The sequence below is a fragment of the Bacillus rossius genome, assembly GCF_032445375.1.
Source record: "Bacillus rossius redtenbacheri isolate Brsri chromosome 9 unlocalized genomic scaffold, Brsri_v3 Brsri_v3_scf9_2, whole genome shotgun sequence".
NCBI lineage: Eukaryota > Metazoa > Arthropoda > Insecta > Phasmatodea > Bacillidae > Bacillus > Bacillus rossius.
This window is the reverse complement of record NW_026962013.1, coordinates 33,519,105-33,546,353: the sequence shown is the minus strand read 5'-3', so window position 1 is coordinate 33,546,353 and position 27,249 is coordinate 33,519,105.

Sequence of the window (27,249 nt, the reverse complement as noted above, 5' to 3'; positions counted from 1 at the left end):
GGGCTTTTTTTTTATTTCAGGGAGGTTCGGGCCACCCTGAGATTCTCCCCTCCTCTCGGAATGTACACATGCAGCTGGAATTAATTTTTAGCCAAGTACGTCATTTGGTGCTGAATTTAGGCTGTCAAAGAAGATACGAAACATGGCTGCTTTGATAATTGACGATAACTCCTTTTTATTGTGAAATAGTACCCATCTACAACGAAATCCCTACATATACCACCACTACTGTTGGGGATTTTCTATACAAACTATCAAAATAATTTTGGTTTCGTCACTGTCACTAGCTGTTATTGTATCATACGAAAACATGTTTGTTTTGTGTATTAATTTACGGTATTCATCTCTGTCAAAAAAAATCCTTTTCGATAATAAAGTGTAAGCAAGGTAGAATATAAGGCTAATTTTAAAATAAAAATTTAATAAAGTATTTTTTGCTTGCAGTAGTTCAAATTTTTGAATTAATTTTGTTGTTTGTTAAAAAAACCCTTCTAAAATCAAAGAAACTACCTACTTCCTAAATAGTTAAATAGCGCTTTAAGAGTTCACACGCTTTTATAAATATTTAAACGCCAACATTTCAAATGTAGGTTTCACATAATGATAAAATCTTATCTATTTTCATGGTTACGCCTAATGGAAATAATACACAACAATTCGTCATAAATGTGTTTTATGCTTTTAATAACTACTCTACACATGAGCAAATTTCGATATACATAAAACTAAGGAACTCTGCATTACATTTTAAATCTGTGTACGACACTAACAGAAATTGAAGCATAAAATAACATTTTTATTTTTTAATTAATAAGTATTTCATCAACGTGAGCTATGCTTTCATCTCAATGAAGCCACGCTACATAGAGGAAGTGCACATGTATTCAGTCATAACAACAGACCCTGCGGATCACCGAGTAAACTAATGAATAGAATTCATAGCATTACCAGGGTTTTAAGACATATTTTCGCTTCTACTCAATCGCAACATCTCACTTAGCATGTATAATGATATTGTTTCAGTAAACATAACATAAGACATATTCGCCCCATGTACAGTAGAGGAAACTAAAATGTTTGGAACACTGTAAACTAATTGTATTGTCATTTCTGTAGTCGCTCGAAGCGGCAAACTATGTATTATTGTTCAATAAAACGAAATATTGAAACAAACAAACAATAACATTACGTTCAGACAATTCGTTTCGTGAAGTGAATGTAATAAAATACACAAGACAGTTTCTTATAAATACACACACCATTACCAACACACAATCCCATAAAAATCATATAATATTCCATGTCGACTTAAAATTATTATCTATTATTCACCATGATAATTTCTTGCGGGTAGCCAGCAGCAAAGGGACACAATTTTTATTCATTTAATTAACTTTGACCAATCTTGTAAAACCTGGCATGAGCAAAGTAAGCTAATTCACAATTTTATTTTGCGTCACAATATTAAACATCAACTAGTAATGAATTAAGAGTTTGCTTCGCTTGGTAGAACATCGAATATAGTCATCTCCAGGTATTAAACTGAATTTTGAAAGAGGGACTCAAGTTTCTGAACAAGTTGTTGACTTTCCTGATGATCCATCGACAGTTCGTAAACGGTCTCATCGTCGGGATGTCGATCTTGGGACCTTTTTCCTCACCATAGACCCGTGGTCTGTTCTACCATTCGCACAGCTATCCCAACCTATACAAATAGCCGAGTGCTACTACTCCCGTTGCTTCTATCAAGGAGCTCGCCCGCAGTCGTACTTCCCTATCCAGCCTGCGTAATACACGCGTCCTACCTGCTAGCCGCCAAGAACGCGTCCATTTGTGAAAAAGCCTCACCCGCTAACAAATACTAACTCATTAATTATAATATGCAAAACATAAAAACATTACATATGCGATAAAACAAAATTTGCTGCTGTCATAAGCCGAAGAAAAAGAATCAAGTTGAAATACCTATAACATAGACAGATAAATCTAAAATAGAGTTATCGATAGTAATGTATGTCATATTACACTAAATACGTGTTCTTACTAACAACCGAATTTAAAAATAATATAAATTACTTTTTTTTCTTTTTCAACCATAACCGCATAGACGAAACAATAATTTTGATAAAACATTTTGTATAATTATACGACAGGACTAAAAGTACATTGTACGTAATAAGTATTTGCTTATAGGAATTAATGCTGCAGAATATACTAATAGATTCAAATGCATAGAATTTAATATATTTTGGAATTTATTTGGCAATATGCATGTACAAAAGATTGAATTTGAAATGAATTATCTATTTTTAACTACAAATATAATTTTATCATTTCTCACTTTCATTCAAACTTCAGAGTGTCATTTTCAACAACAAAATAGCCACAACTTCACTTAAAAATATTTTAACTTGATACTTATATTGTATAACTTTTGATGAAATTAAATGTTAAGAGTTTCATTTAAGTTCGAAAGGAAACATAAATATTACGTTCAAAATAAATAACAAACGTTTTGTCTAGTTAGGAGTTCCGCGTCATGCAAATAAAGGAAAGTTAAACTTTTCAGTATACGGCTGCAATAATTATAGAGGAAAATGCTATTTATTCATTACATTTAATTCCCGTTTGAAGAAGAATAAATCGAAAAGTGCTATACCGAAAGTATAAAGTTGAAGTTCAATATTGCTTGTCAAGTAAGTTCAAGATCAAAATAAAAAAGAAGAAAATTTGTTTTCTTGAATATATTTTTTTCAGAAAAGTATACATACATACAATATTTTTTAAAACTAAAATAAACGTTTTTAGTCCTTGAGTATAAATTTACTGAAATATTTTTTTAGTTAATTAATTTTTTCATGCGAAGAAATATTTAATTGTTAAAATCACGAGAACATAATTTATTACGTTTATGTATTCTAAAGCTTATGTTAAAGATTGACTATATGCTATTCAATTTGCCCAAGAATTTTACTGCAATAGGAGAGCATTGCAAAAACACAATTTAACTAATAGGTAGGCCTATTATCACAATAAGTTATGTTCATAAACTATATTAAAGCGAAACAAATATTTATCATTTAATGATATGCAACTTTTTCCTTTGAGGTAAAAATTGAGGTATATTTAATGTAATAAGTAAATCCTCTCATAAAATTTACTGAAACTAATATTCTTCATTGTCCGTCATATTATGATTCCAAACAGTTCAAATCAACTGAAACATGAAATAAAATAGTAAGGTTAACCATGAGGTGTGGAAGAAATTAGAGAGTGCTTTGTAAAAAGTGTTAAAAATTTCTTATGAAATATTGTAATTATTATGTTCGTACATAATGTAATAAAAAATTCAATACATGAAATTCAACACATGGGTACTTTGTATTGCAAGTTATTAAACATACCTATATTTTAAAAACACATGTGCGTATCTAAGTCGAATTGTTATGTAATACATGATGAACAATAACATTACCAACACAACTTCCCTTCCAAATAACTTTCACACAAAGATAAGGCCGCGGACAAATTATACACACTGGTCGCACGAGGAGCTGAAATAAGTCTTATAAGAAAGCCGGCCGGAGTAATTCTTTTCAAGCCAAAGCTGAAAGTAATGGATGTTGTTTGTCTAAAGCAGGCAGTGAAATTACATACAAGTTTACAGAATAGCCATATAAGATCTTTGACGCTTCTTATCCCGTCAGTGGACTGTACGCGAAGAACCAACTGCATCATGGCCCGCCGCCAGTTATATACTTACGTATGAATACACTTGTAAACGATGGTTTGTATACTTATGTAGGTTGCCGACATCGATAGGTATTCTTTGGCAGCTCGATGTGGATTCATTCGAACACGTTTGCGCTAAACACGACATATTTTTACATAAGAGTGACATCGCGCACTGAAAAAAGTTGCAGGTCTGTAACGCAACAGTGATGCAAATATTACATAGTTCGAACATTTTCTGGAGCACGACATTCACTTTGGGTAATGCTAAGCTACTTGATAGGTACACTTTACCCGCTTTAAAAGTGATAGCTTAAAAAAAAGTGTACATGGAAGCAGACTCAGCCATATGTTTATTGCTGTTGTGTTTGTCATAAACCTAATAAGTTCAATACGGCCTGTAAGTAGAACCCATGTTTTTTTACGACTTGTGTACAAGCTGTGGTTGTAAAGCGAATTTATATTCTTAGTTAACAAACGTCTATCATAACAAATTTGGAATAAGGCTACCTTAATTTTTTTCTAGAACGAAAATATCTGGAAATAAAAATCAAGGAAAAAAGCATGAAAGATTACGGATTTTTTTTCCAACAACAAATAATTTATGGTTTAACTGCTTTGTGTACTATATAAAAACATAACAAGATTTCAAAATTTTACATTTTTTTTTTACTATCCGTTATAGTTATGTTTTGTTTTAACTCATAAATATTTAAGTTGATTGCCAACGTCACGAGTGTACAATAATTTATGTCACACTGCTCCGGGTTGCAGGTAAAGTAACAGGCGTGAAATTTGATTAGAAACGCGTTCATTTAATTCAGGCCCTTTAATTGGGCGTGACGGACAATGTGCCAAATATGTAACAATTATAAGTAGGTGAAGTATTAAACAAAAAGAACTTGAATGCAAAATAATGCATCTAAAAAAAATAATTTGCAAGGTTCTTTCATGGATGTTGTAATGTATGGGCAATATTTACTTAATTTTTGTTTTTGGATAAATTAATTGTGGTTTGTAAAATTTTAATAATTTTGAATAATTGCTGTAAAAAATTTATTTCCTGTCCTTATTAATTAATCGAGCTGTAGAAATAAGTTTATCTGAAAATTTTCGTCATCTTCATTAAACATTGCCACTATTTATACTTTTTAACTTCCAAATGGTTTTTGAATTTTGTAATTAATAACGTACCATCCATTATTACATATGTGAGCGATCGGTCACTGACCTCATCTTCAATACTCCTCGTGACTCCTGCGCCAGGAGGAACATATATATACTCCTGACTAGCTTATTTAATATAGATCTTCCCTTGTTTTTATTTTTTATTTATCATTCCATGAACATTTTTAAAACAGAGAAGACCATCAGATATCTATCTAACCAAAAAGCATAGAAAAATAACATTTAGTTTTCAAAATATGATTTTTCTTTTAGTTTAAGATACATTTTATATAAACCTACATTTTTAAGTATGAAAACTTTTGTAAATAGTTAACCATTTGGTTAATACCAGTATAAATTTTTCTTCAGCGTTGTAAGATGTGTAAGATCATTTTGGAAAACTAAAATAATTAAAAAAAATATTGGGTAGTATAATAATTGTTTTTTGAATATTTATTAAAAATAGAAGGAAAACACTGAAGTGTATGTTCATGTTAAAAGTTAAATAAAATTTTTGTCGAATTAGCTAGCGAGACTGTAAAGCCACCAATAAATAGTTTGTAGGACAACTTTCAATGTGTTGATTGATTAGTTTCAATACTTTATTTCGTAATACATGATCTAGTATGGTAAGCTTTAGGATATTTGTAGTTTAAACAAAAGCAATGTTTTAGAGATACACGAATATAGTCACAGAGTAAGTCGAGCACATGGTACTGTGGCGAGGCACACTAAAAGCAATTCTGAGAATTTCTTTCGGTCATGGGATTATCTTTTACCGGTGCCGGTTGTGGGTTGTCTCCCTCTCACGCACGCACGCACACACAGGTAGCCTGCCTCCCCCCCGGGCCATGGTCCACCACCACGCTACCTGTGCTGTGGCTGCGAGCTGGCTTCGCCGAGCGGCAGCACGAGACGGTGGAAAACTTTCAAGATTTGCAGAAATTGCGGAAAAGATATCTCGGAATTCAAAGCGATGACTATATGTTTTAAATACATGAATTTCTTCAGAAAAAAATTAAATTTTTTTCTAGACTTGTACTTTTTTTCTGTCATTCTCCTAAGCAGTATAAAATGGCCCCAAAGTTGGACAAGTTGGTGATTTTTTATTTCATATTTTGATAGAAAAAAACATAAATGTAAAAGTATACAGACATTTCGTGTAGTATCTTCTCGTGGGTGAAAAATTTTCAGATTCGTAGTGTCGATCAATAAAGTCCCATCATTATTTAAAAAACATAGTGTTCCGCTAACTTCTGAAGCTACTAGGGAGGCCCCTTAAGGCGAACTCATATGGAATTCAAGGATATTCTGACGCAGATCACGCAAATGATATCTTCGATAGAATTTCATACACAGGATATGTATTTACATTAAGTGGAGCTGCAATATCATGGCGTTCGAAGAAACAGAAATCAGTTGCGATTTCGTCCACTGAAGCTGAATATGTAGCCTTGTCAGAAACAGCTCGCGAAGCTTTGTATTTACGAAATTTAATGTTGGAATTGAACTTGATTGATTTATCAAAAATAGATCTCGGAACAGACAACAGAGGTGCGAAATACATTGCAGAAAATGCTACTTGTCACTCACGCACTAAACACATTGCTACAAGATACCATTTTGTGCGTCAATTGTTGAAAAATGATGAACTAAGTTTAAGATATATACCAACAGAAATAATGCCTGCTGATGCTCTCACAAAGCCGCTTCCAGGACCTGCGCATCATCGTCATGCAGAAGCAATGGGATTAAAAGTCTGTAGAGACGCAAAAATTTGAGAGGGGCGTGTTAAAATGAATTCAAATTTAGCGCCATCCATTGTATCGATTTCCCGTTTATGTTTTGTTTATATAAATTGACGGTTTTTATTTTGTGTTGATAGAAAGAAACTGTTATCGTTTTGTCTATGGAAATAACAAGAACATGTATGTGTGTAAGTATAAAATAAAATTGTGATTAATTACGAAAAGTTATCAGAACGGAAAAAGTGTAACCACGGTACTGCCATCTGTGGCGGATGACGCTAACCAAAGTTCTCAATGCCAAAGGAAAACTTTATAGTATTAACTGTTTAATGAATTTTAATAAGTTGGGCAGTATTTTATCAAATTACTGGTCGAAAATCAGGTTCAAAGGTGGGGTTTTGTATTTTTTCTACTATATTTCGCTTTAATCAGAGTCGTTTCAATATATAGTTTAATAATTTATCTTTGCAACTAGAATAATTCTATAGTCGACGTAGCTTCTCCAGCAACGAATTCTAGCATGAAAACATAAGAATTTGTTCGGTTCCGAGATTAGATGCTACACACTTCTGCCGAGTACTGAAAGACTCGCATTTTTTTACGCTTCACTTCAGCGGTCGCACGTTGAATATAAAAAATGGGAGACTACATACTTAAATGATGTTGAATTTTTCTTTGCAAATGTTTTTTTAATTTGTATGATTGACCTGGGGACCCTTTTCTGGTCTGGCAATCCCGATTTCCGGTTTTTAATGATTTCCCAGAAATCACTCCATAGGCCGGAGCCTTCACAGAATTTCATTCCGGTGAAAAGTAAGGGATAGAACCTCTTGGTTTGCTGCTTGTTTTCAAAAGCTTTTCTTTTGTTAGTGGGAATTTATATATATATATATATATATATATATATATATTACAATTTCGGCAATAGCTTTCACTAACGTATTGGCCGACATTGCTGTCTCCATCTTCAGGGAATTAGTAGGCTTATAACCCACATGTCCTAAAAAAAAAAAAAAAAAAAGACATTAAAATCCTGCAAAATATTTATTAAATTTTGTTCAAATAAATAAATCTAACATTAATCAACGATAAAATTAAATAATGATGTGATTATTTCTAGTAAATGGTTTCTTTGATATTGCCGGACATTAATATTCCTTTGGTTTCATGATGGTTTGGCTTGTAGCACATATTTAGCAGTTAGCAATTAGCAGCACTAGCTTCGTTTGTCTTTAAGAAATTTGTTGCGCTGTTTTATTGTCAAGGCAAGCTTCATTTTACTGTATACATGGATTCTAGTTGACTAATTGTCACGGAAGTCCATGACTTAGTCATTGTGCTTGTCTGCTTTGTCTGTTTTGCGTCGGTTACGGCACTATTTGCAGGTTTCGGTAGTTATTGTCCTCGTCCGTCCGTTTAACTACTCTTTTATTTTTTGCCTCATTTCTTTGTGGTTATGGACTTTATTCTTTCTGCGGCATTCATTGCATGTTCTGTACGTGCATGTATGTTTTAACAACGGCCAATCATGATTTGTTTCCTTTGTTCCTTCGTGCACGACACAGCAAGGAGTTGCAAAGGCGTGCAAGAGTGTTCTAAAGGACACGCGTGTGTACCTATATAGGCCTACATGTGCCTATCCTCCCCAATCATAAGGAGGAAGAGGAGTTTATAGGATTTCTGCCGTGGTTGTTCACTTTTTATCAACAAGTTTCTTGCGAGCTTACGTCCACAAACGCTGTAAGTATATGAAATATTGTGGTGCTTTCTTGGATGTAGACCTGTACGCTTTTAAAAAAAATTATTTGGCACCTACCATTGAAATATGAATTAAAGCTAACTATTTATTTGAATACAACCAACGGATTTCACAGTTAATTTTCCTAAACTGAACTAAACTATTATTTAAGTTAAAGTTACTGTGTGCTGAGTCTGCAGGTACGGCCGTACAAATCGATGTTGCTGAGGTGCAAAGACTAGAATATTCATTCCGACTGATACCTAACCACCAAGATAATTTGTAACGTACTGACGTGTGGGAGATGGACAGTGACAGAAACAAAAGCGCGCCTTTCAAGCGTTATGAAACTTGAACGGCTCAGGAAGGGGGAAGAGAGGGATATATGGAGTTATATAATTCCCCTATCCCGTAATCTTAAAAAAAATTATCATTACCACCAACAAATTGGAAGAATTTGACAGCAAACAGCGGGAAAAGTGGTAACACCCTCCTTATCCCCTCGCCAATGAAAGTCTGCCTACGATGCTGCATCATCCACTGTTAAAAACTGTCAGCTTAAATTTACGAAGAAAGCTGTTTACACATCTTCTAGAAATATTCGTAAACTTGTCGTTATCTTCGTATATTTACGGGTGCAAAGTTAACTTTAATTGAACATACATGAATGTATAGAAAATATCATACAAGAAATGACTAAAACTCGTGTAGAAACACAAGTATTTCTTCTACGTGTGCGTTTACCCTGTTTATACCGAACAAAACAGAATTCTGAAGTTGAAGTACAGCGTAGATGTTACGAAGATCCAATCATCTTAAATTACGAAGAACTCTTCTTTTATTTTCAGGTACATTCTTCGTTGAAAAGTCCTTAAATTGACAGTAATTTCTACCAGCGTGCTGCTTCGCTCCGAAACCAAAGTCCCCGAGCCCTGTGAAAATCAGTGACCCAGAAACTGTGTTGCCGCGTCGTCAAATGGCGTACAACGGACCCGTTCCACGCCTGTATTTCTTCTTGAATTCTCTGCTCGTCGCCTGTTTCCCATGTTCGCGTAATTAACTCCGGAGAAGGAAGGAAGAAATGCCATTAAAATGATTACCTCGTGTCTCAACGTACGTCTGTGGGGCGGAAGGTAATGAGTTTTAAATGCTCCTACCAAAAGTCCTTTTTTTTTACTGTTGTTAATTTAACGAGGGTAAATGCAGCCAGCGAGGATAATGCTGGGATGGCGTGCGGTAACCAACATATTTACTCGTTCGCCCGAGGCGAAATGAAACATTTACGTGACGAAACGAATGGTACGTTGATGAACGTTCCGCTACGAGCTGCATCGTAAGTGCTAGTCAAGGCCAGTTCCAACACATATTTTTACGTGATGCAATAGTTCGTCGCATCTGTAATTTGTAACTAACTGATCAGTGTTGTTATTCCCTTGTGCAGGCGCTAATACCGAAAAAGTACACGGTTTCAGTAGCGATAGTAGTTAGTGATTAAGACTTGTAATAGAGGAGTTAAAGCTTTGAAACCAAGTTAGAAAATGAATGGATAAATGCAGAGTTGTAAATCTACCTGTGCTGTCAGTGATAAATTTAACACAACTATGCCACAACTCAACGGAACAAGAAACTAAAGATGGTCTAAGACTCACTTCAAAAGAAAACATTCGACATACACTTCAAAATAAAACATTCGACATATCGAAAAATAAATTTTCTGAAGACGTATTTTCTGCTGGCGCATACCTGACACGTGTATACCTACTGCATTGCAGTTTGTAAAAAACAAGTACTGACTTATTATAATCTTCTCTTTCTTCAAAAATTGTATGCGTTTTAATGTTTAGTTTAAATACAACTTTTCAGCACACATTTCATACTTTCAACATTGTTTAGGGGTATCTTTAGCAGAAGATAAAAACTTTGCTTCAATAGTGTTACAACCTATGTGGGGAGAACTGGGTTCGTAAGGGATAGCCCAATTAAGTTATATTGGTTTTATTAATTACTAATATTTACATTTATAATAAATAATTGTACTTAAAAATGTCCGATCGCAAATCATTGGGATCTTAAAAATGTTTATTCTCAAGTCAATCGATGTTTGTCAAGTTCCGCAGTTCGCACTCCTCACTGGAGTAAGTCTCGACAGTTACCTCCCGCCTGTCCACACACAGTCTCGCGCCACTCAGTCGCCGCACTCTCGATCCAGGCGAACTCCGCATCACGCCACACCCAGGGAGAGGGTCTCTCACCATCTTTGCCGATGTCGCACTTCCCTTCGCTCGCGGAACTCTTGGAACTCCAGGACTGTCGCGGGACTCGCTAGGAATCCGCTCGGAACTCCCGCGGAGGCCAGTGTGGCTGCTTAGGTCTTTCCAGAACCGAGGAGAGCGGCTGTGACGAGTCGCGTCATTCCGGGTCGACCCGACGCCCGAACAGTCCATTCACGCCACTCCGCGCGGCAGCTCGCGGAATTCACAAGGCCGCTCAGCGATAGATAACAGCGCCGAGGCAGGACGGTGCGCGGAGAGAGGAGGGGGGAGGGGGGTAGCGACGAACCTTGTAATCCGGCCAGGCGCGCGTGGCATGCCTTACGTCAGTGGACAGCGCGTGACGCCAGTGGCCGTACAGTGCCGCCAGCCAGCTGCGAACCTGGCATCGCGTCCGTAACAATAGTATATATTTTTGAGATACATATCATGTAACTAGTATTGGTACTTGATTTTCGTTATATGTAATTATACTTTCTACTACTAAAATAACAAGATGAATGTTCAATTATTTAAGCGCAATGGAGTGCCGAATGAAAGCAACAAAAATTGTAACTTGCATTTTATGAGGATGATCATCTGTTATGTTTTAATTGCTTGGAATTTTTATTCATATCGCCCTCTTACTTCCTTAGGCTTATTAGAAACCGTCATCATAGAATGAGTTCGTAATGAATTTTAATGACGATCTAAAATCAATAAATCCTATTCCATGGTCTTCACCTTCGAAACTTATACTAATAATAAGCATTTATAACTTTTTTTGTTTGTTTGATATAGATTCCACATGCCAGAAGGATATATCTATAATATAAAAATGAATCGCAAAATGTGTTGGTAAGCGCATAACTCAACAACGCCTGGACCAATTTGGCCAATTTTTTTTAAAAAAAAATGTTTGTTGAAGATCAAAGATGGTTTTTAGGGCGAGAAAAATTCGAATAATTGCCGGAAAAACCCTAAAACCAGCCCTTTTCTTTTTCCCATACATACGTTTTCTAACTAAAACGAGCACTCATTGTTGTTTAAACAATGTAGGTATGTTCCTAACGTCAAAGAGTCAATTTGCACTTTATTATCTCTGTACAAAGTTCAATCATATCTATCAAAACAGTGTGCGTTGGAGCACAGATAAACAAAAAAAAAAAATAAACTGAAATCGAATAGTTAAATTTGGTCGGCTTCGCGATATTATTTCATTTGTTTTACTTTAAAATGCATCAGTTTTCAAGTCATTACATCAGTCAAACAAAACCAGCGTTACCAAAAGTATTTCATAAGTTTAAGTTTTTATTATTTCATTTCCCTATTTTAAATACGGCTTGAAGAATTTGACTCCAAGTCATATCAAATTAAAAAAAAAGTTGAAACAACAACAAACTGTCAATATCAGTGTTTTTTTTTTAGGTTACCTACCCTAATGAGTTTGCTTTTGTCAACTTATACACGAAACAAATTCTTACCTATATAGTGTTTTGTGGAGTGTTTATTTACCTATGATCGCTAATTATTGCATGTGACAAAATAATCTATAATATAGATATGCCTCCTATTAGACGAATCAATTTAGGTAGAAGAACCCGAAATGCTACAAACCAAGCTAATTACCGATCTAATCATGCACTACAATGAAAATAAAAATTATTATGTTTCAAATGATTAACAATAAAAAGATTACTTATTTTTTATTTATCTTTTTATTTATATGTTTTATTTAATTATATTTCTTATTCACAACACCCTATCACCAGGGTGACGGTTCTGTTCAGGAGAATTTTTTGCCCCGACTATAAAATATGTAGGAACAAAAAAATGTCACATTACAAATCATTTTGACAGGACTTTATTGCAATTTAATCAGGCAGTACGAAGTCTGCCGGGTCAGCTAGTAACTTATATATGTATATATATATGTATATATGTGTGTGTGTGTGTGTTTTCATGTACGATTGCGGTATTATAATTATAAGGTTCCTCCCAAATATATAGTCCTGGCTCTGGCCACGACACATTCGACCTTATTTTGTGCCAAGGGCAAACAGAAAGGCGAAGTCCTTGGTGAACATTAAAAGCATAGCAAACACCTTCTTCGCAGCAAACGCCCAGCTTGACGCCTGCGATAGCCATCGAGCTCGGAGCGGGAGTGATCAGTCTGAGAGACACGCACTGAGCCTGTAATGTGCTGTTTATTGTAGGTGCGGGCTTATCGCGGATCAGGACGGAGCAGCAAATTGCCGAGCCGCTCGCCAGTCTTAGTGGCGACGTGCAGTGGCGCCGAGCGCCGTAGGAAGCGATGCGGTGGCAGGCGCCCGCAAGTCTTGAGCAACCTGGTTGGGAACAGCAAACAGAACAAGCTGTAACACGATAGTCCACACAGGCAGGGCCGGCGCGTCCATACAGGAGAACTAGGCAACCGCCTAGGGTGCCAAGTAGCTGGGGGCGGCGCAGCACGACACATAACAGCTCATATAATATGTTTAACGATTATTGAAACTAGATGAAAATGAATTTTTGTAACGGTTTGGAATGTTTATATTGAAATTAGTAATTATTTAAAGTCCACATTGACCTGTTTATGATTTGTAATAAGTAAAACAGTAAAAAAAAAAAAAAAACACAAGCCTGCTTACATTTGATTGTTGACAAAATCTTAGGCTTACGTGATGTATTTTGAGGCAAGGAAAAAAATTTTTTTGGGGTGTCCGGCCCGGGAGGGGGGGGGGGGGCATTAAGGATTTTCACCTAGGGCGCCAATTTACCTTGCACCGGCCCTGCACCCAGCCAATAACTTTGGTGTTGAATAAAAGTTCATTTCCCCTCCCTAACCACTCCCCCCTCGCCGTCACCAATTCCCCCCCCTCCCGCCACCGACATACCTCTCCCGTCTCCCCCCTCCACCGGCACAGGCACTTTATTTGCTTACCTTACCAGGACAGCAAAACAATTTTTGGTTATAATTAAGTCTAATAAAGATCGCAGGCTTTCACGGCCATTCTCTGAAGTAGCTTGGCTTCTGGGTTTTAGCTGCGTCCAAGGCGAATATATATCACCGATGTTTCAGTCGACATTGCAGTCGCCATCATTAAGGTACCATCGTGATCTACCCTGATGATGGCGACTGGAATGTCGAACGAAACGTCGGTGGTATATATTCGCCTTGGACGCAGCTACAACCCAGAAGCCAAGCTACTTTATAATATTAACTTCTTGCATATGTGTTTGCCTTCAAACGTGTTTAAAATAACTCACTACACGATCGCGTTTTCACTCTTTCTTTCTAACGAGTACCGTTCAAGCTATTAAACCAACTTCTAGCATTTTGACCTTTGTAAATTTAAGATTTGTTTTGCCATCCAATTGCTAAACAGTCGACTTCAACTTCAGCACAGGAACGACTCAATAAGACTTGTACCTCCGTGCAATTGTACCGCCAGTCTGTCAACCAAGGAAAAAATGAAATTATTTAGCTCGTAAGGAAGAAAAATTAACAAAAAAAAATAACAGCGGCTGACGCTTGGTAAAAGCCACTCACTGAGTTGGAAATGGGAGGAGGAGGAGGATTGAGATAAAAAAAAAAAAAAAAAAACCCACAGCAGAAAAACCTCTTTTGGTCAAGGCCAGCAAAAAAAATGCAAAAAAAAAATGCGTGACTGATGGCAGAAAAAGCCAAGAGCCGGACGGAGCAAATAATTTCGGGATGAGAGTTATTACAACTCATTATTTGTTGATGGTTTTCACGTCGCCCAGCACGTAACTGCCAAGCCAACGCGCATTTTTCGGCAGCACTTTATTAAACAGCAAGGCCTCGGCGACTCTGCTGAACGCTGAATTATGCTCTCGGTTCTCAGCCCGAACCTGAAGCACCTCGGTGGCAAGGGTCGTGGGTTGGATCCCAACCCCCATAATTTCTCCGTCAGTGACTAAGTGGTTCGGAGCCAAAACAGAAAAAAGGAAATTCCTGTACTTATACAAAATATTCCTTTGGAAATCAGTTGCCAAGGAAAAGTTTGCAATACTACAATAAAGATATTGCAATTTTGTACAACAGTTGGGTGTATACATATACATGAAATAAGATTTTCGAGATAATACTGAGTATTTATTACGAAAATCGGCGCATAATTTTTTATTTTAATTGATGTTTTATTCAAGCTTAAATGTTTTAAACCCTGGAAAAAGATATTCGAATATTTAATCATTAGAGTTCATATAATTTTATTATGTTCACTAATGTATGCAGTTAATGCTGGAAAGCTTTGCCTATTGGAGGTACTGGGACAACACACAGCATAAATTCTCGAATGAGAATCCACACCCATTATTACTGAAAATACTGTTTTGCAGTGTGATACAGTTGTTTTCATGTAAGTATACAAATTTACAGATATCTGTAATTTTACGTGAATATTTCTGTTCCAGTTAAAAAAAATCATTGCTCTGCAATTACGCATGTACGTACCTATGTAAAAACTTACAATCACCATAGGTGGGATCCCCCCCCTCCTCCCCCAAACTGAAGCTATGGAAAAATATGCGAGATCTCGGTGAAGGCAGTATGTTATTTTGTGCGATGCAAGGTTAGCTGTTACTACACCTGGAATCACAAACAATAAAAACAGTGATGCATGTTGAGAATGATATGTAACTGCCCTAACCCCTTGTTATTGATTTAAGTTTAGTGAATACAAACATTATTTTAATATTTTTAATTTACCTGTATGAAATAAATTCTTATGTCCGACTCTGACAATTAATTACCTTTATCTATTGCCCAGCAATGATATCAGATTTTCCCATGGAGGTAAAACGTTATGGAAGGGGTGTGTGCAATTTTTGCCATGTTAATTGAAGTAAAAAAAAAAGAACCAATTATTTCTATCTGGATATCAATAACAAAGAATTCTTCATCAACTAAGTTGAAAGCTAAATTCGTGGTGGTATTTTTTCAAGAGTCTTCCAAAAGAGTTTCTTTCAAGCATTCTTCTAACACTATAGTTCAGACTACTGTTGGTTTGGTATGCTAACCAAATTACTAACCTAAGTTGCTTCATCTTGAGAGCAGACACCAGCTCACTGTAATTTGGAGATCGTTGATTCACTTACTGTCGACTGAGAAACAACTGTAATATAGTGACATGTATTTTTCACTGATGTTTATATGTTGAAACAATGTAGCATCAAATGCAGGGGTGCCCACAAGGGGGGGGGGGGGTAACGACGCAGACTGCGTCATTAAAATTTCAGGGGGGGGGGGGGGGTTGGTGGTTAAAAGACGAGAAAAATGTATATATTATTTACATAATTATAGCTTCTAATGTGAAAATACGTTTCTGGTGCTTTGATAATTGAAAGGGATCTTGTAAATCAAATTGGCTACCCCACACTTTCCTCAACAAAAGCAGTTTGGCATCTGTCGGTTCAGGATGGAAATATTACCTGATATGACCAAAATTATTATTAGAAAATCAGTTTTAATTAATGTAAAATGTGATAAAATATAATACTAAAAAAGTATAATATTATAAAATAATTGAGTAAATCATTGAGAAAATTGCATAAAAATTTCGGGGGGGGGGGGCGCATCATTAGGTGGGGGGGTGAGTCATAGTGTTTGGGGGGGGGGGTGAGTCATAGTGTTTGGGGGGGGGGGGGTGGGCACCTCTGTCAAATGTGTTTCATTTTAGTTGAGTTTCTTTCAGGTAGACACTCATTCCTGTCGGCACACGATTTACAGAGATTATTTGGCAAGCAAAAGCGTTCCGAATGGTCTGGCCAAGTGAGGCAATGGCTTTTATTTGCAGGAGGCCGCCAATAAGGAAGAAACAGCCGTACAGATTCTGCAGTTTTCCCTTGCATGTCTAATCCTCGGACAAAGACTAAACACTGATTACAAACAATATTCCTTAAAAAAAAAAAACAGCTGATTGTAGATTGCACGTGAAGTGTGACCGCTAGCCTTCTAATGAGTCAGCTGTGGCAAATCGCAAAGTAGGTAATCAACGGAACAAATGTTTCGGCTCCAAAGAAAACAAACTGTGCAGTGTACGTACACTGTTAAAAAAAATTCTGTGAGTCTTTCAGTATTCGTCAGTGATGTTTAAACATCTAAGCTCGGTAATGAGCAAATTCATGTTAACGTATAATTAGGTATTTAAAATAATGCCGAGCGTGATAAATATCTGCTGCCATCTGTGGCTGATGGTGTGAACCAATGTTCACAAAACCAAAGGGAAACTTTATAGAATTTTTACAAATTGGGCAGAAATTTAATAAAATACATGTCGAAAATCAGGTTAAAAGCAGGTGTTAATATTTTCAAGGTTTTTTTTTTCTTTGCTTTTATCGGAGCCATGTAATTATATACTTTAAAATTTCACTCCGCCAATCGAAAGATTCGATTGTCGACGTAGCTGCTCCGGCAAATAATTCTAGCGGCGGGTGCGGAAACAACGCGTGATTAGCGTCCAGAAATATAGGTGAAAACACAATTTTCATGTATTTATTACGCTCGGCATTATTTTAAAGAGTTCTGCGTTAAATTCGGTGTTCAGGTTTCGTATTATAAGTGTATTTGCAACATGAGACCACATGAATTTGCTCGTTACCGAGGTTAGATATTACACATCTCTGGCGAGATATGAAAGACTAGCTCAAATTTTTTTTTTTTTTTTTACGAATATTTACTCTTCATAGGTCATAAAGAGCTCCCAATTAATTTCAGGTAAATTATTCGTCGAAAAGTCCCTAATTTACTGTAGTGTTCTAACAGCGTAAACTCGAGTAAACTGACTGACCTTCGACAGCTTCCTTCCCTCTCCAACAGAGACACCCTGCCACTTCACGTTACTGCTGACGTAGGTAATCTGCACAGTAGACACGTTTCCTAGTTAACGGCCGATATTCATCACTGGCCGCACCCGCGCACTCGATCTCTCCACGACAGCCCGAAATAGCTCATCAGCCAGGACGTGTTCCTTTTATACGGCAGGGACGTTACCACAACGCCGAACGTACAATAACGCCGAATGCCAAATCGACCGCAACGCCGACAGCTAGAAAACTGATGTGTACCACAACGCCGAAATACAGTAACGCCGAAAAATGTTGCTGCGGGGAGGGGGGGGGGTGCACAGGAGCAAAATGAAAAACAACTGAATGATTTTGTGTACCTTACCTAACCTAGGCTAGCCTAACCTAGCCTAACCTAACCTTACCTTACCTAACCTAACCTTACCTTACCTAACCTAACCTTACCTTACCTAACCTAACCTTTATGGCAGTCCTGCAATGCCTTTTTTTTTTTGCGTTAATGTATTTCGGCGTTGTGGTAATTCGGCGTTGTGGTACACAGCAGTTTTCTAGCTGTTGGCGTTGTAGTCAATTTAGAATTCGGCGTTATGGTTTTCGGCGTTATTGTACGTTCGGAGTTGTGGTATTTCGGCGTTGTGGTGCGTCCCCTATACGGCCGCATCTTTCCTCTTTCCTCCTTTCCTTTCCTGTTGTCTAATTTCATCTAATTGCACAAACAAAAAAAATTATGTTCTTGCACAAAAGATTCCTTTGGAAACCATTTGCCAAGAAACATATTGTTTTGTACCACACGTGGCTACGGTTATTTTTTGCATTTACGAAATACTTTTTTTTGTGATGGTTCTGAGTATTTCTTACGAAAATTGGATAACTTAATTTTATATTTTAATTGTTGTTTCATTCAAGCATAATTTTTCAAACCAAGTAAAATATAATCGAATATTCAACAATTTGAGCTTATAATGTGCTCAATTAATACTGCAAAGCTGTAACTATAAGAGGTACTGGCATAACACAAATCATAAATGTCCGGTTAAGAAACCTAACCCGGTATTACTGCGAACACTATTTTGTAAAGGTACGTTTGTTTTCATGTAAACCGTTCCCTGAATATATTTCCAGTATATTAACTGTGCACGTAATACGCATAATAAAAAATAAAGTCTAATAGTTGAATATTCTATTATCTTATCCCTGGTTTAAAAAAAAATCATGCTTGAATGAAGTATCTACGAAAATATAAAATTTGACCTCAATTTCTGTAAGAAATATTCAGTATTATCTCGAAAAAACGAGATATTGATTTTTTTTCTGTGTAAGTGCGTATGTAAGATACAGTCTACTTTTCCTACCACAGTAGGGTTAGTAAAATGTTCTATGGAGGGAGATGTTTATTTATGTGCCACGGAGTACATACGCTCATAACTTTATGTAAGAGCATACATGGTAAATCACCCCTGATTTCCATCTGAAGACTTTTTTTTTCCCTGTCATTTTTTCTTTTACTATCTGAGGACTTTTTTTCCCCTGTCATTTTTTTTCTTGTACTTCCATCGAGGTCCGAGATGGGGAAGGGTGTTTCGTTCGTCTCCCTCTGGGGACATCACTTCTTTCCTCGTCTTCCTTTACCCGCGTCGCAGAGTGCTTATCGTCCACTCACACTTACTTGTTGTTTTTATTTTCATTTTCAATAGCTGGCGTCGTATCGCCCACTCCCTTGGTTCACCCGTCATCGGCCAGAGGCCGCAGCTCTGAGGATTTGGAGGTGTTCACGACGGTGTGATTGGCCCGGCCGCTGAGAGACTCCACCGAGGTTTTCCCGAGCGTCAACGAGGTGAGATGGAACAGTGGCCAATGGCCCTGAAGTCCGTCCAACCACCGAATGACAACCAAACAGAAATGCATGGTTATTTTCTTATAAATAATTCAATTAAAATTTCATCATTCATCCATAACAATCAGAGTTCAAGTTTGGTTTTTTTTTGTGGTGAAAAATAAATCAAATGTATTATAAATTTTAAAAAAAAAATACTCTTTCCTCATGTATGTTTATCTAGCAATCCTACAATAAATAAATGTTTATTGTTGTGGGCAAAAGCGGCCTGTTCCCTGCTGTTACGGAGGATTAGGCCCTGCCACCTTTGATTCTTACATATTTTTTGCTACAATACTAATTTTGAATAATTTATCCCAATTTTTGGCATATCAAGGCGTAAATCATATGTTCTCTGACCCTCTTTACCTTGTTGCAATCACTTATTTACAGCAGGTTCTAGTCTGTAAGCACCGCTAGTAAATAACTTAAAAACTTCTCGCGGGCGACTGAAATTACCATGACAATCACAAAAACTCACAAGAGTTGACTTCTCCAAATAGCCAAAGCCTATGCCACGTCAAACCAAAAAGAAAAAAAAAATGCAAGGTAGTTTTATTGCAAGCGGTATCGAAATATTTGGAATTGCAAGATGGTGTGGCCTAAAAGTTCTTTAAAGAACTTTATAGAAAAATTGCCATGTTAATTTAGGACATTAATAAAGCCCGGAAAAATTCGCATATTCATTTCATGATGGGCTAGAGATTTTTTTTTTATTTTTATTTTTTTTTACCTTTTTGCTTCTTCTGCGATTTGTCCACAGTTTATGTGAAGGATCGTAAGTGAATGAGAAATCTTAAATCCAAGAAGAAATGGACCCTCTGCAATCTAGTTGAGACGTCTCGTGTCAGGAGCCAATGAACTGGCGACATCTGCACGAGTGTGTTGAGCATTGAGCACCGTGCAGTCGATGCTGAATAGCTGTGATTCATAATGTTTTTCCAAAAATGAGGGGGGGGGGGAAGTCATAAAGAGAGAGAGAAGTAAACATCAAGTCTAGCTATAAGACCGCCTAAAAACCCCACCAAACATCTCGTGGGAATGTCCTTTTGTGCATGTTAGTCAATTTGGTCAGGTTTTAGCCAAAAAATAATAATTACCGGGCCAACATGGCGGACATCTTTCGACAACCCTTCCACTTTGTCAATTTTTGTATTTCTTTGGTTTTAACATCTTGTCGAATACGACGTCATTACACACGGGCACAACACGAAAGTCAGGGAAACTAAGGAAGGAATCAGCCATGATCTACAGTAAGACACTGTCCCAGCACTTGCCTGGAGTGATACAGTGGAAACACGGGGAAACCGTAACCAGGATGTCAGGACTGCGATTCGAATCCGGGTCGTCCATGAACGGGGTGAGGAGGGGAGGGGAACCTGCAGCATCTCAGGACGTAAATTCTAGTTTTATTGCTCGAGCCCGTCACGCCTCTGTTTACAAGCTTCGGGCGAGGCGTTTCCCAGTCGCGTCCTGGTTGCCATTCATGTTGCCAAGTAACTTGTGTTTCAACTTCGACAGTTCTCAAAAGTAGAACCCATTCTCTATGTGTCGCTTGCAGAGCAGCACATACGCCTGTTTACGAACACTGACAACCACGTGTGGAGTTGTTTACAAAAACTGCTGACAGAAACAAAATATGCACGAGGGTGCGTGGACCATTGGCAAGGGCAGGTATTTCTCTCGCGAAAAAATTTCTGAACGCACTTTAGACTGCAACAAGGTATACTCTCGCCAGCTGTTTCTTGCCTGTGATTGATTGCCTTACGTGTCATGGCCAATCAGGACGCGTTTGCCCCCGCGAAGAATGACTATGATTCTTGTGACGACAGTAAAGCCTGAGATATTTGTGTCTAAGGGCGGTATTCCAAGACATTCGGGCGAGGTAACGAATAAGCACCACCTTGTTGGGATACAACTATAGCTTAAGGGGCCCGCCTACATGCAGTGCAAAGTGAGCTGCAGAGGTTTAACAATTAGTTGTTTTTATCGAAACTATTTGACACGCGATTACCGATTTCGGATATAAAAGAGATTAAGGTACCGGGCATGATCCTAAAGTTGTTTAAGATGTCTCAGACATATAGTCGATTAGTAAATGCATGCTGAATAAGCCTAATTAGCGTATTTTCAGAGGCACGCCAAGCTCACAGTTTTCATTACTATTGCGTAAAACCACTTTTGGATCGTGCACCAATCCTTTCTCTTTCGCTGCGTATATAATTTGCACTAGGTCACAACGGAAAATTTTGAGAAAAACCGTGATTTCTACGACGTGTGCTGCGCGAATGTTCTTCCCGGTATGTGGCGCCGCCACGGCCGCTTGACCTTGGATGACGAGGCAGGATGAAGGGGGGTCTCCGCGCTGCCTTTCTTCCTGTCCTCTTTCAGTTGTGCTTCGCTTGCCCGGACTGAATACTCACCCCGGCTAGGGCGGGCCTGTGGACACCAGACCGGGCTGAGTACACGCGTATTCCAGAGTTAGTTGTGTTGAGGCCGAACGACATTAGAATTCAGCGTGACTGCAGGCGGGGTCATAAGGCAAGGTTACGACAGAATGCACCTCGGAAGAAGAACAAAACCATTAAAGGAAGTAAACGCCAAATCGTTGGGCATAAGTAATATTTCATTATACAAGTGATATATTCAAATCGATTTTATATGGCTTTGTTAGTTACGTATTTATTAATTTTATTTTATATGTGGCCATTAATATTTTTAATGGTATAAATTTATATGCAATCAACACTTTTAACCAAAATATGCATTTAACCATTTTAAAAACGCCAAGTTGAAATAAAGAATTTCACGTAACATTTAAAAAAGTATTTTTTTTTAACTTCAATTGTGAATGAACGTAAGAATAAGAAGAGCCTTTTTTTTGGGGGGGGGGGGGGGGTTCTTATTTGGTAAGCAGAATTTGGTGCCCAAAGCAATTAGCTACAAACTGTTCGGTGTGTGCAAACATGCATAAATATTGCAGTATTTCAGACAGTGTAAGTTTAATTTGGACATAGAAGCTTGTCATTATAGTCACAATTAAAACAAATAGTATTTTGCCGGCTGTCCATGGCTGACTGTGATAGTTTGTAGTGGGAACACCTCTACACATTTGAAAATTTTTATACAGAAAACAAGAATAATAAGTCATAAATAGCATTTGTTGCATGTTATTAATGGCCGTACGATTAGTACACACTTCTATGTTTTTTTCCGGTGATTCAAACCATAAACGTCGGAGTCTAGCAACATACGTGCGGTTCTGGAAGTTGGAAGTGTATGCGTTCGGAGACGTACACGTGTCAATCTCGCTAAGCTCAGACTCACAGTTGACAAACGGAACTCCGTGAGAGCGGTTCAAAAAAAGTATCATATTGCATTATCGCCGCTGCTAATTGTAAAACCTTGACGAATTCCACAGGTTACTAAGAGACGTGTAATGTGTAGCCGCCGCTAAAATAAGAAAAAAACGACGCTGTGTTTATACTAATATCTCGTGTCACTTAAACCTCTCTGTGCGCTGGCGTGTTACGCATTGCGGAAAAAAGTTATCGTCTGTGCACATACCGTTCCACTCGTCTCACGTCACATTCTCATCAAGCACCCGAGCCCGGCAGTCGGACTGCATGCCTGACATTATAGCCCGCAGAATAAAACCATTTGGATATAAATGTTCAATTTTTAGTTTCTTTTGCTTACGAAGAGGCGACGCCGGACGTTTCGGCATCTAGGACCTTATTCACAATGCGCAGTCCGCAGTTTGACAACTTGCAACCGGCAGGCGGCAGTCGGAGATAAACTGTTCCACAGACAGCAGTCCAGCAGTCGCCAGTCGAGCAGTGGGATATCATCTAACTTCATTTCGGACTGCCAGACCGTCCCGGAGCAATGGCATACAAGAGATCCCACGCGGAATGACTGAAGAGTTTTAACATCAGCCGTCGTGTTTAAAATCTGCATGGATGCAACTGACAAAGTATTTTATAAAATTGACAAAGCTATATTCTGGCTGCAGGCACGGCGGCTCAAACAGAATGGATAAGTTGTTTCTGGTTGAGGCAAACGAATGGTGTTTAACCATTCAAAAACATGGCATATGAACATCCGGGGCCAAACATCCTGATGCCATCAAGACCAGGTGACATCAGGATGAAAGAAGAAAAGTTAGTGCTCCTGGAATACCCTCACGGGTTCAGTCCTAGGAGGTGGAGGTGGTGAGGCTAGGCCGGGCTTCGGCCCGAAACAACTTGCCAGACCGCCAGCTGCCAAAATATTTTCACCTATCAGAAAATCTTTCGCGATGATGTGGTTTAATCAAATACTCCCTTGGTCATGTTATGTAATTTTGACTGGCGACTCCGGACTGCTGACTATGAACTACGTGTTGCCTACCGATGCTACGCTAACTGCAATCCTAAATTTTGCTTTGGAATTATACAAAAAAACATTTACCACCTAAAACCCTGCAATGAAAATATTTAGCAAATATCTCAAATTTTAAAATTGATTTTTTTATGTTACCTTCTTTAATATCGATATTAATGATAGTACCAATTTTAAAGCTTTAATAAAACCGGCCCGTTGTCGTATATCAGGTTTTTTCTATTTACGATATTCATGAACACTGTCGTTTTTACATGTTTTATGTATAACGTATTCTATATAACTAATATTAAACAATCGAAGGATTATCAGCATTTGTTGTGAAACTTTCCTATAATGTAATAATAACACGTGTAGGGCATATTGACGAAACAATCGTTCGTTAAATTTTTGTAATACGTATATATGTAAATTTGAGGCAACATTCCTTTTAAACTTGCTGTGCTTATTCAAAGGAAACGTGCAATTAAAAATAATGCATCACTAGAAATGAAATTATTTTAGGAATGTGTATCTGATGAAAGACGATCCAAGGATGAATCTTTCGCACATACTGTATGCTGATGTAGAATGTAACGCCGACCCTAGTTGTTTCATGGTACGGAAAACTTAAAATTTTGTAATGAAAATTTTTGAACTGTAAATGGACCTTTCTTTTCCATCTACAACGACGCGTCTTCACAAAAAAAAAATATTTTTGTCAAAAATATTTAGTTAATATTTTTTCCTTAAAATATTCTCATCAATACTAATATTATAAATGCGAAAGTAACTCTGTCTGTCTGTCTGTCTGTCTGTTTGTTTGTTACCTTTTCCCGGCTGAACGGCTGAACGGATCGTAATGAAATTTGGCAAGGAGATAGATTATATCCTGGGGATGGACATAGGCTATATTTTGTCTAAAAAAAAAAAAAATATATATCTTAATTTTATGTAATGTGTGTCATAGATATACAAACTGTTAGTGTCATTCCTCTATGCCTGCCGTGCAATAGCTTTCAAGCCATTACGTTACGTTTTTCTATTGTAAGGAACTAAGTAGAGAGTAAGAAAAAAATAAAGATCTTGACAGTTTGTAGTGTCACCATATTTGTTTCAATTTTCAATACCGTTTTTGTATATTACAATTTAAATTGCAGAAAAAAATCATGTTTCATAAACACATAAATAGTGAGTGTGTGTCATTTCTCTATGTCCACGAGGTCTTGCCGCGTCAATTTTCTCCTTGGGGCGAACCCGTCCGCTTAATTAAATAAACAGCTTTTATCGTTGAATGATTTCATGATTTATTTCATGAAAATCTGCTCTCATAAAAAAGTAAGTTTTATAGTCATTCAATATGTATCTCTTTCTCTCTCTCTCTCTCTCTCTCTCTGAAGATCAATCTATGAATCGTTACACATTTATTTCCTTTATTTTTTTTATTTTGATTTGATACAATATGATTTCACTAAAAATCTATTTCTACCCCTTCCTATTTTCATTTCCACATTACGAAGTTTCACTTCTTCCGCGCGGAGGGACTCCACGCAATATTTTTGCATGCAATTAAAAACTATTTTTTAATGATGCCAAAGAAGTATAACTTCTCATGCGCGTACCTAAGTACACGCACCCATTTATTAAATTTAATTTCTTCTATATTTTTTCTCCCTACCTAGGGCACTTATAATTCTTTTAAATTTCACGTGTATGTTTTCAATGTCATTCGAGTTGTACAATTTTTTTTGTCAAATTGGTCATTATTTATACTTTGTTTTATTTTGGAAACATACGTATTTTAGGTATTATGACAAATAAAAAAAATTAATTACACTAATATTCTTAGGTTTTTATTGTGTGGATAGGTTGAAGTTTAATATTAAGTAGGTATATAAATTCGTAAACTTATAAATTTCTTCGAAATTTATTCATAGGTTGGTAGGGCCTACTAATATTTATATTTGTATAGTTTGAAGTTTAATATTATGTATGTACGTAAATTCTTAAACATAGAGTTATTTATTAATTTATTTAGAAAATTATTAATAGGTAGGTAATAAGTTTTTCTATTTGACAATATTGTTATTATGGTAGATAGGAGTACAGTAAATGCCTACATTCTTATATTCCTTTATATCTCTTTCGTTTTGGAGTGTTCCCGAGCCATTCGGGGTCCTCAACATCACCCCCCCCCCCCCCCAGGTGGTTAAAGCCCCAAAATTTCGAAAGTTTAAATTTTTTTAAAAATATTTTTTTTTTTAGATTTTAAGTGTTTTCGAGTCATTCAGGGTCCTCGAACACCCCGCCCCCCCTCTAGGAAAAAGCCCCAAAATTTCGATAATTTTAGGAATTTCAAATATCTATTCTTTCGAGATGGAGTGCTTCGAAACATTCGAGGTCTTGAACCTCCACCCCCCCCCCCTCTCCCTTCCACAAAAGTGAAAGCCACAAAATTTCGAAAAATTGGAGGAAATTGTATTAAAATTAAGTCATTACGAACTAAAGTGTCCGGGGCATGGTGGAACTTTTACCCAAAGTCGACTTCCCACCCAATTTTGAGGGAGGGGGGGGGGGGATGCAAAACCCCAAAATTTCGAAATATTTCTTAAATTTAAGAATACTTTTTTACTATTTGGAGTGTTTCCAAGCCATTCGGGGTCCTCAAACTACCCTCCCCCCACAAGGAGTCAAAGACCCAATAATTAAAAAATTTCGGAAAATTTCCAAAAGCCTATTCTCTTTCGATTTGGAGTGTTTACGAGCCATTCGTGGTCCTCAACAACACACCCACCCCCCTCAGGGGTCAAAACCCCAAAATTTAAAAAAATTCAAATATCATTCTCTTTCGATTTTTATTGTTTCTCAGCCATTCAGGGTCCTCAAAATCACCACTCCCCCTCTGGGGACAAAGCCCCAAAATTTCGAAAATTTCAGGAATTTCAAATATCATTTCTTTCGAGATGGAGTGTTCCAAACCATTCGAGGTCCTGAACATCCACTTTCCGCAAAAGTGAAAGCCCTAAAATTTCGAAATATAAGAATATATATAATTGGATGTTGGCATGTATGACGTCGATAAACTCTTACACCGTTTGACCGATCGCCATGAAATTTGGCACATCGAAGTGTTTTTTTGTAACTCGCCGCTAGATGGCGCTGTAGCGCATCAACTTCTAAACCTTTCAACCGATCGCCATGGGTAAACAGAAAATCATAGGTCACAGATACACAAACAGTAATTATGTATCATTTCTTAATGTCCAACACACTGGACATATCGCTATCCATTTTGCTGTAACTCGCGGACAATATATCACCCGGTGTTCAGCCCGGGCAAAGCCGGGTACTGCAGCTAGTAAATATATAACCCTTATAATATCGTCGAATTGCATTCTTATTTCCATTATTTTTTTCACTTATTGTGACATAGTAGGCTATTCAAAAAATATGACGAAGTTGCATACAAATATATCGGGGCTCCTTGCGCTGCCTAATGTTTCAAAATGCTCTCGCTGAAAATAATATAATGACTTCATCTAACTTAAG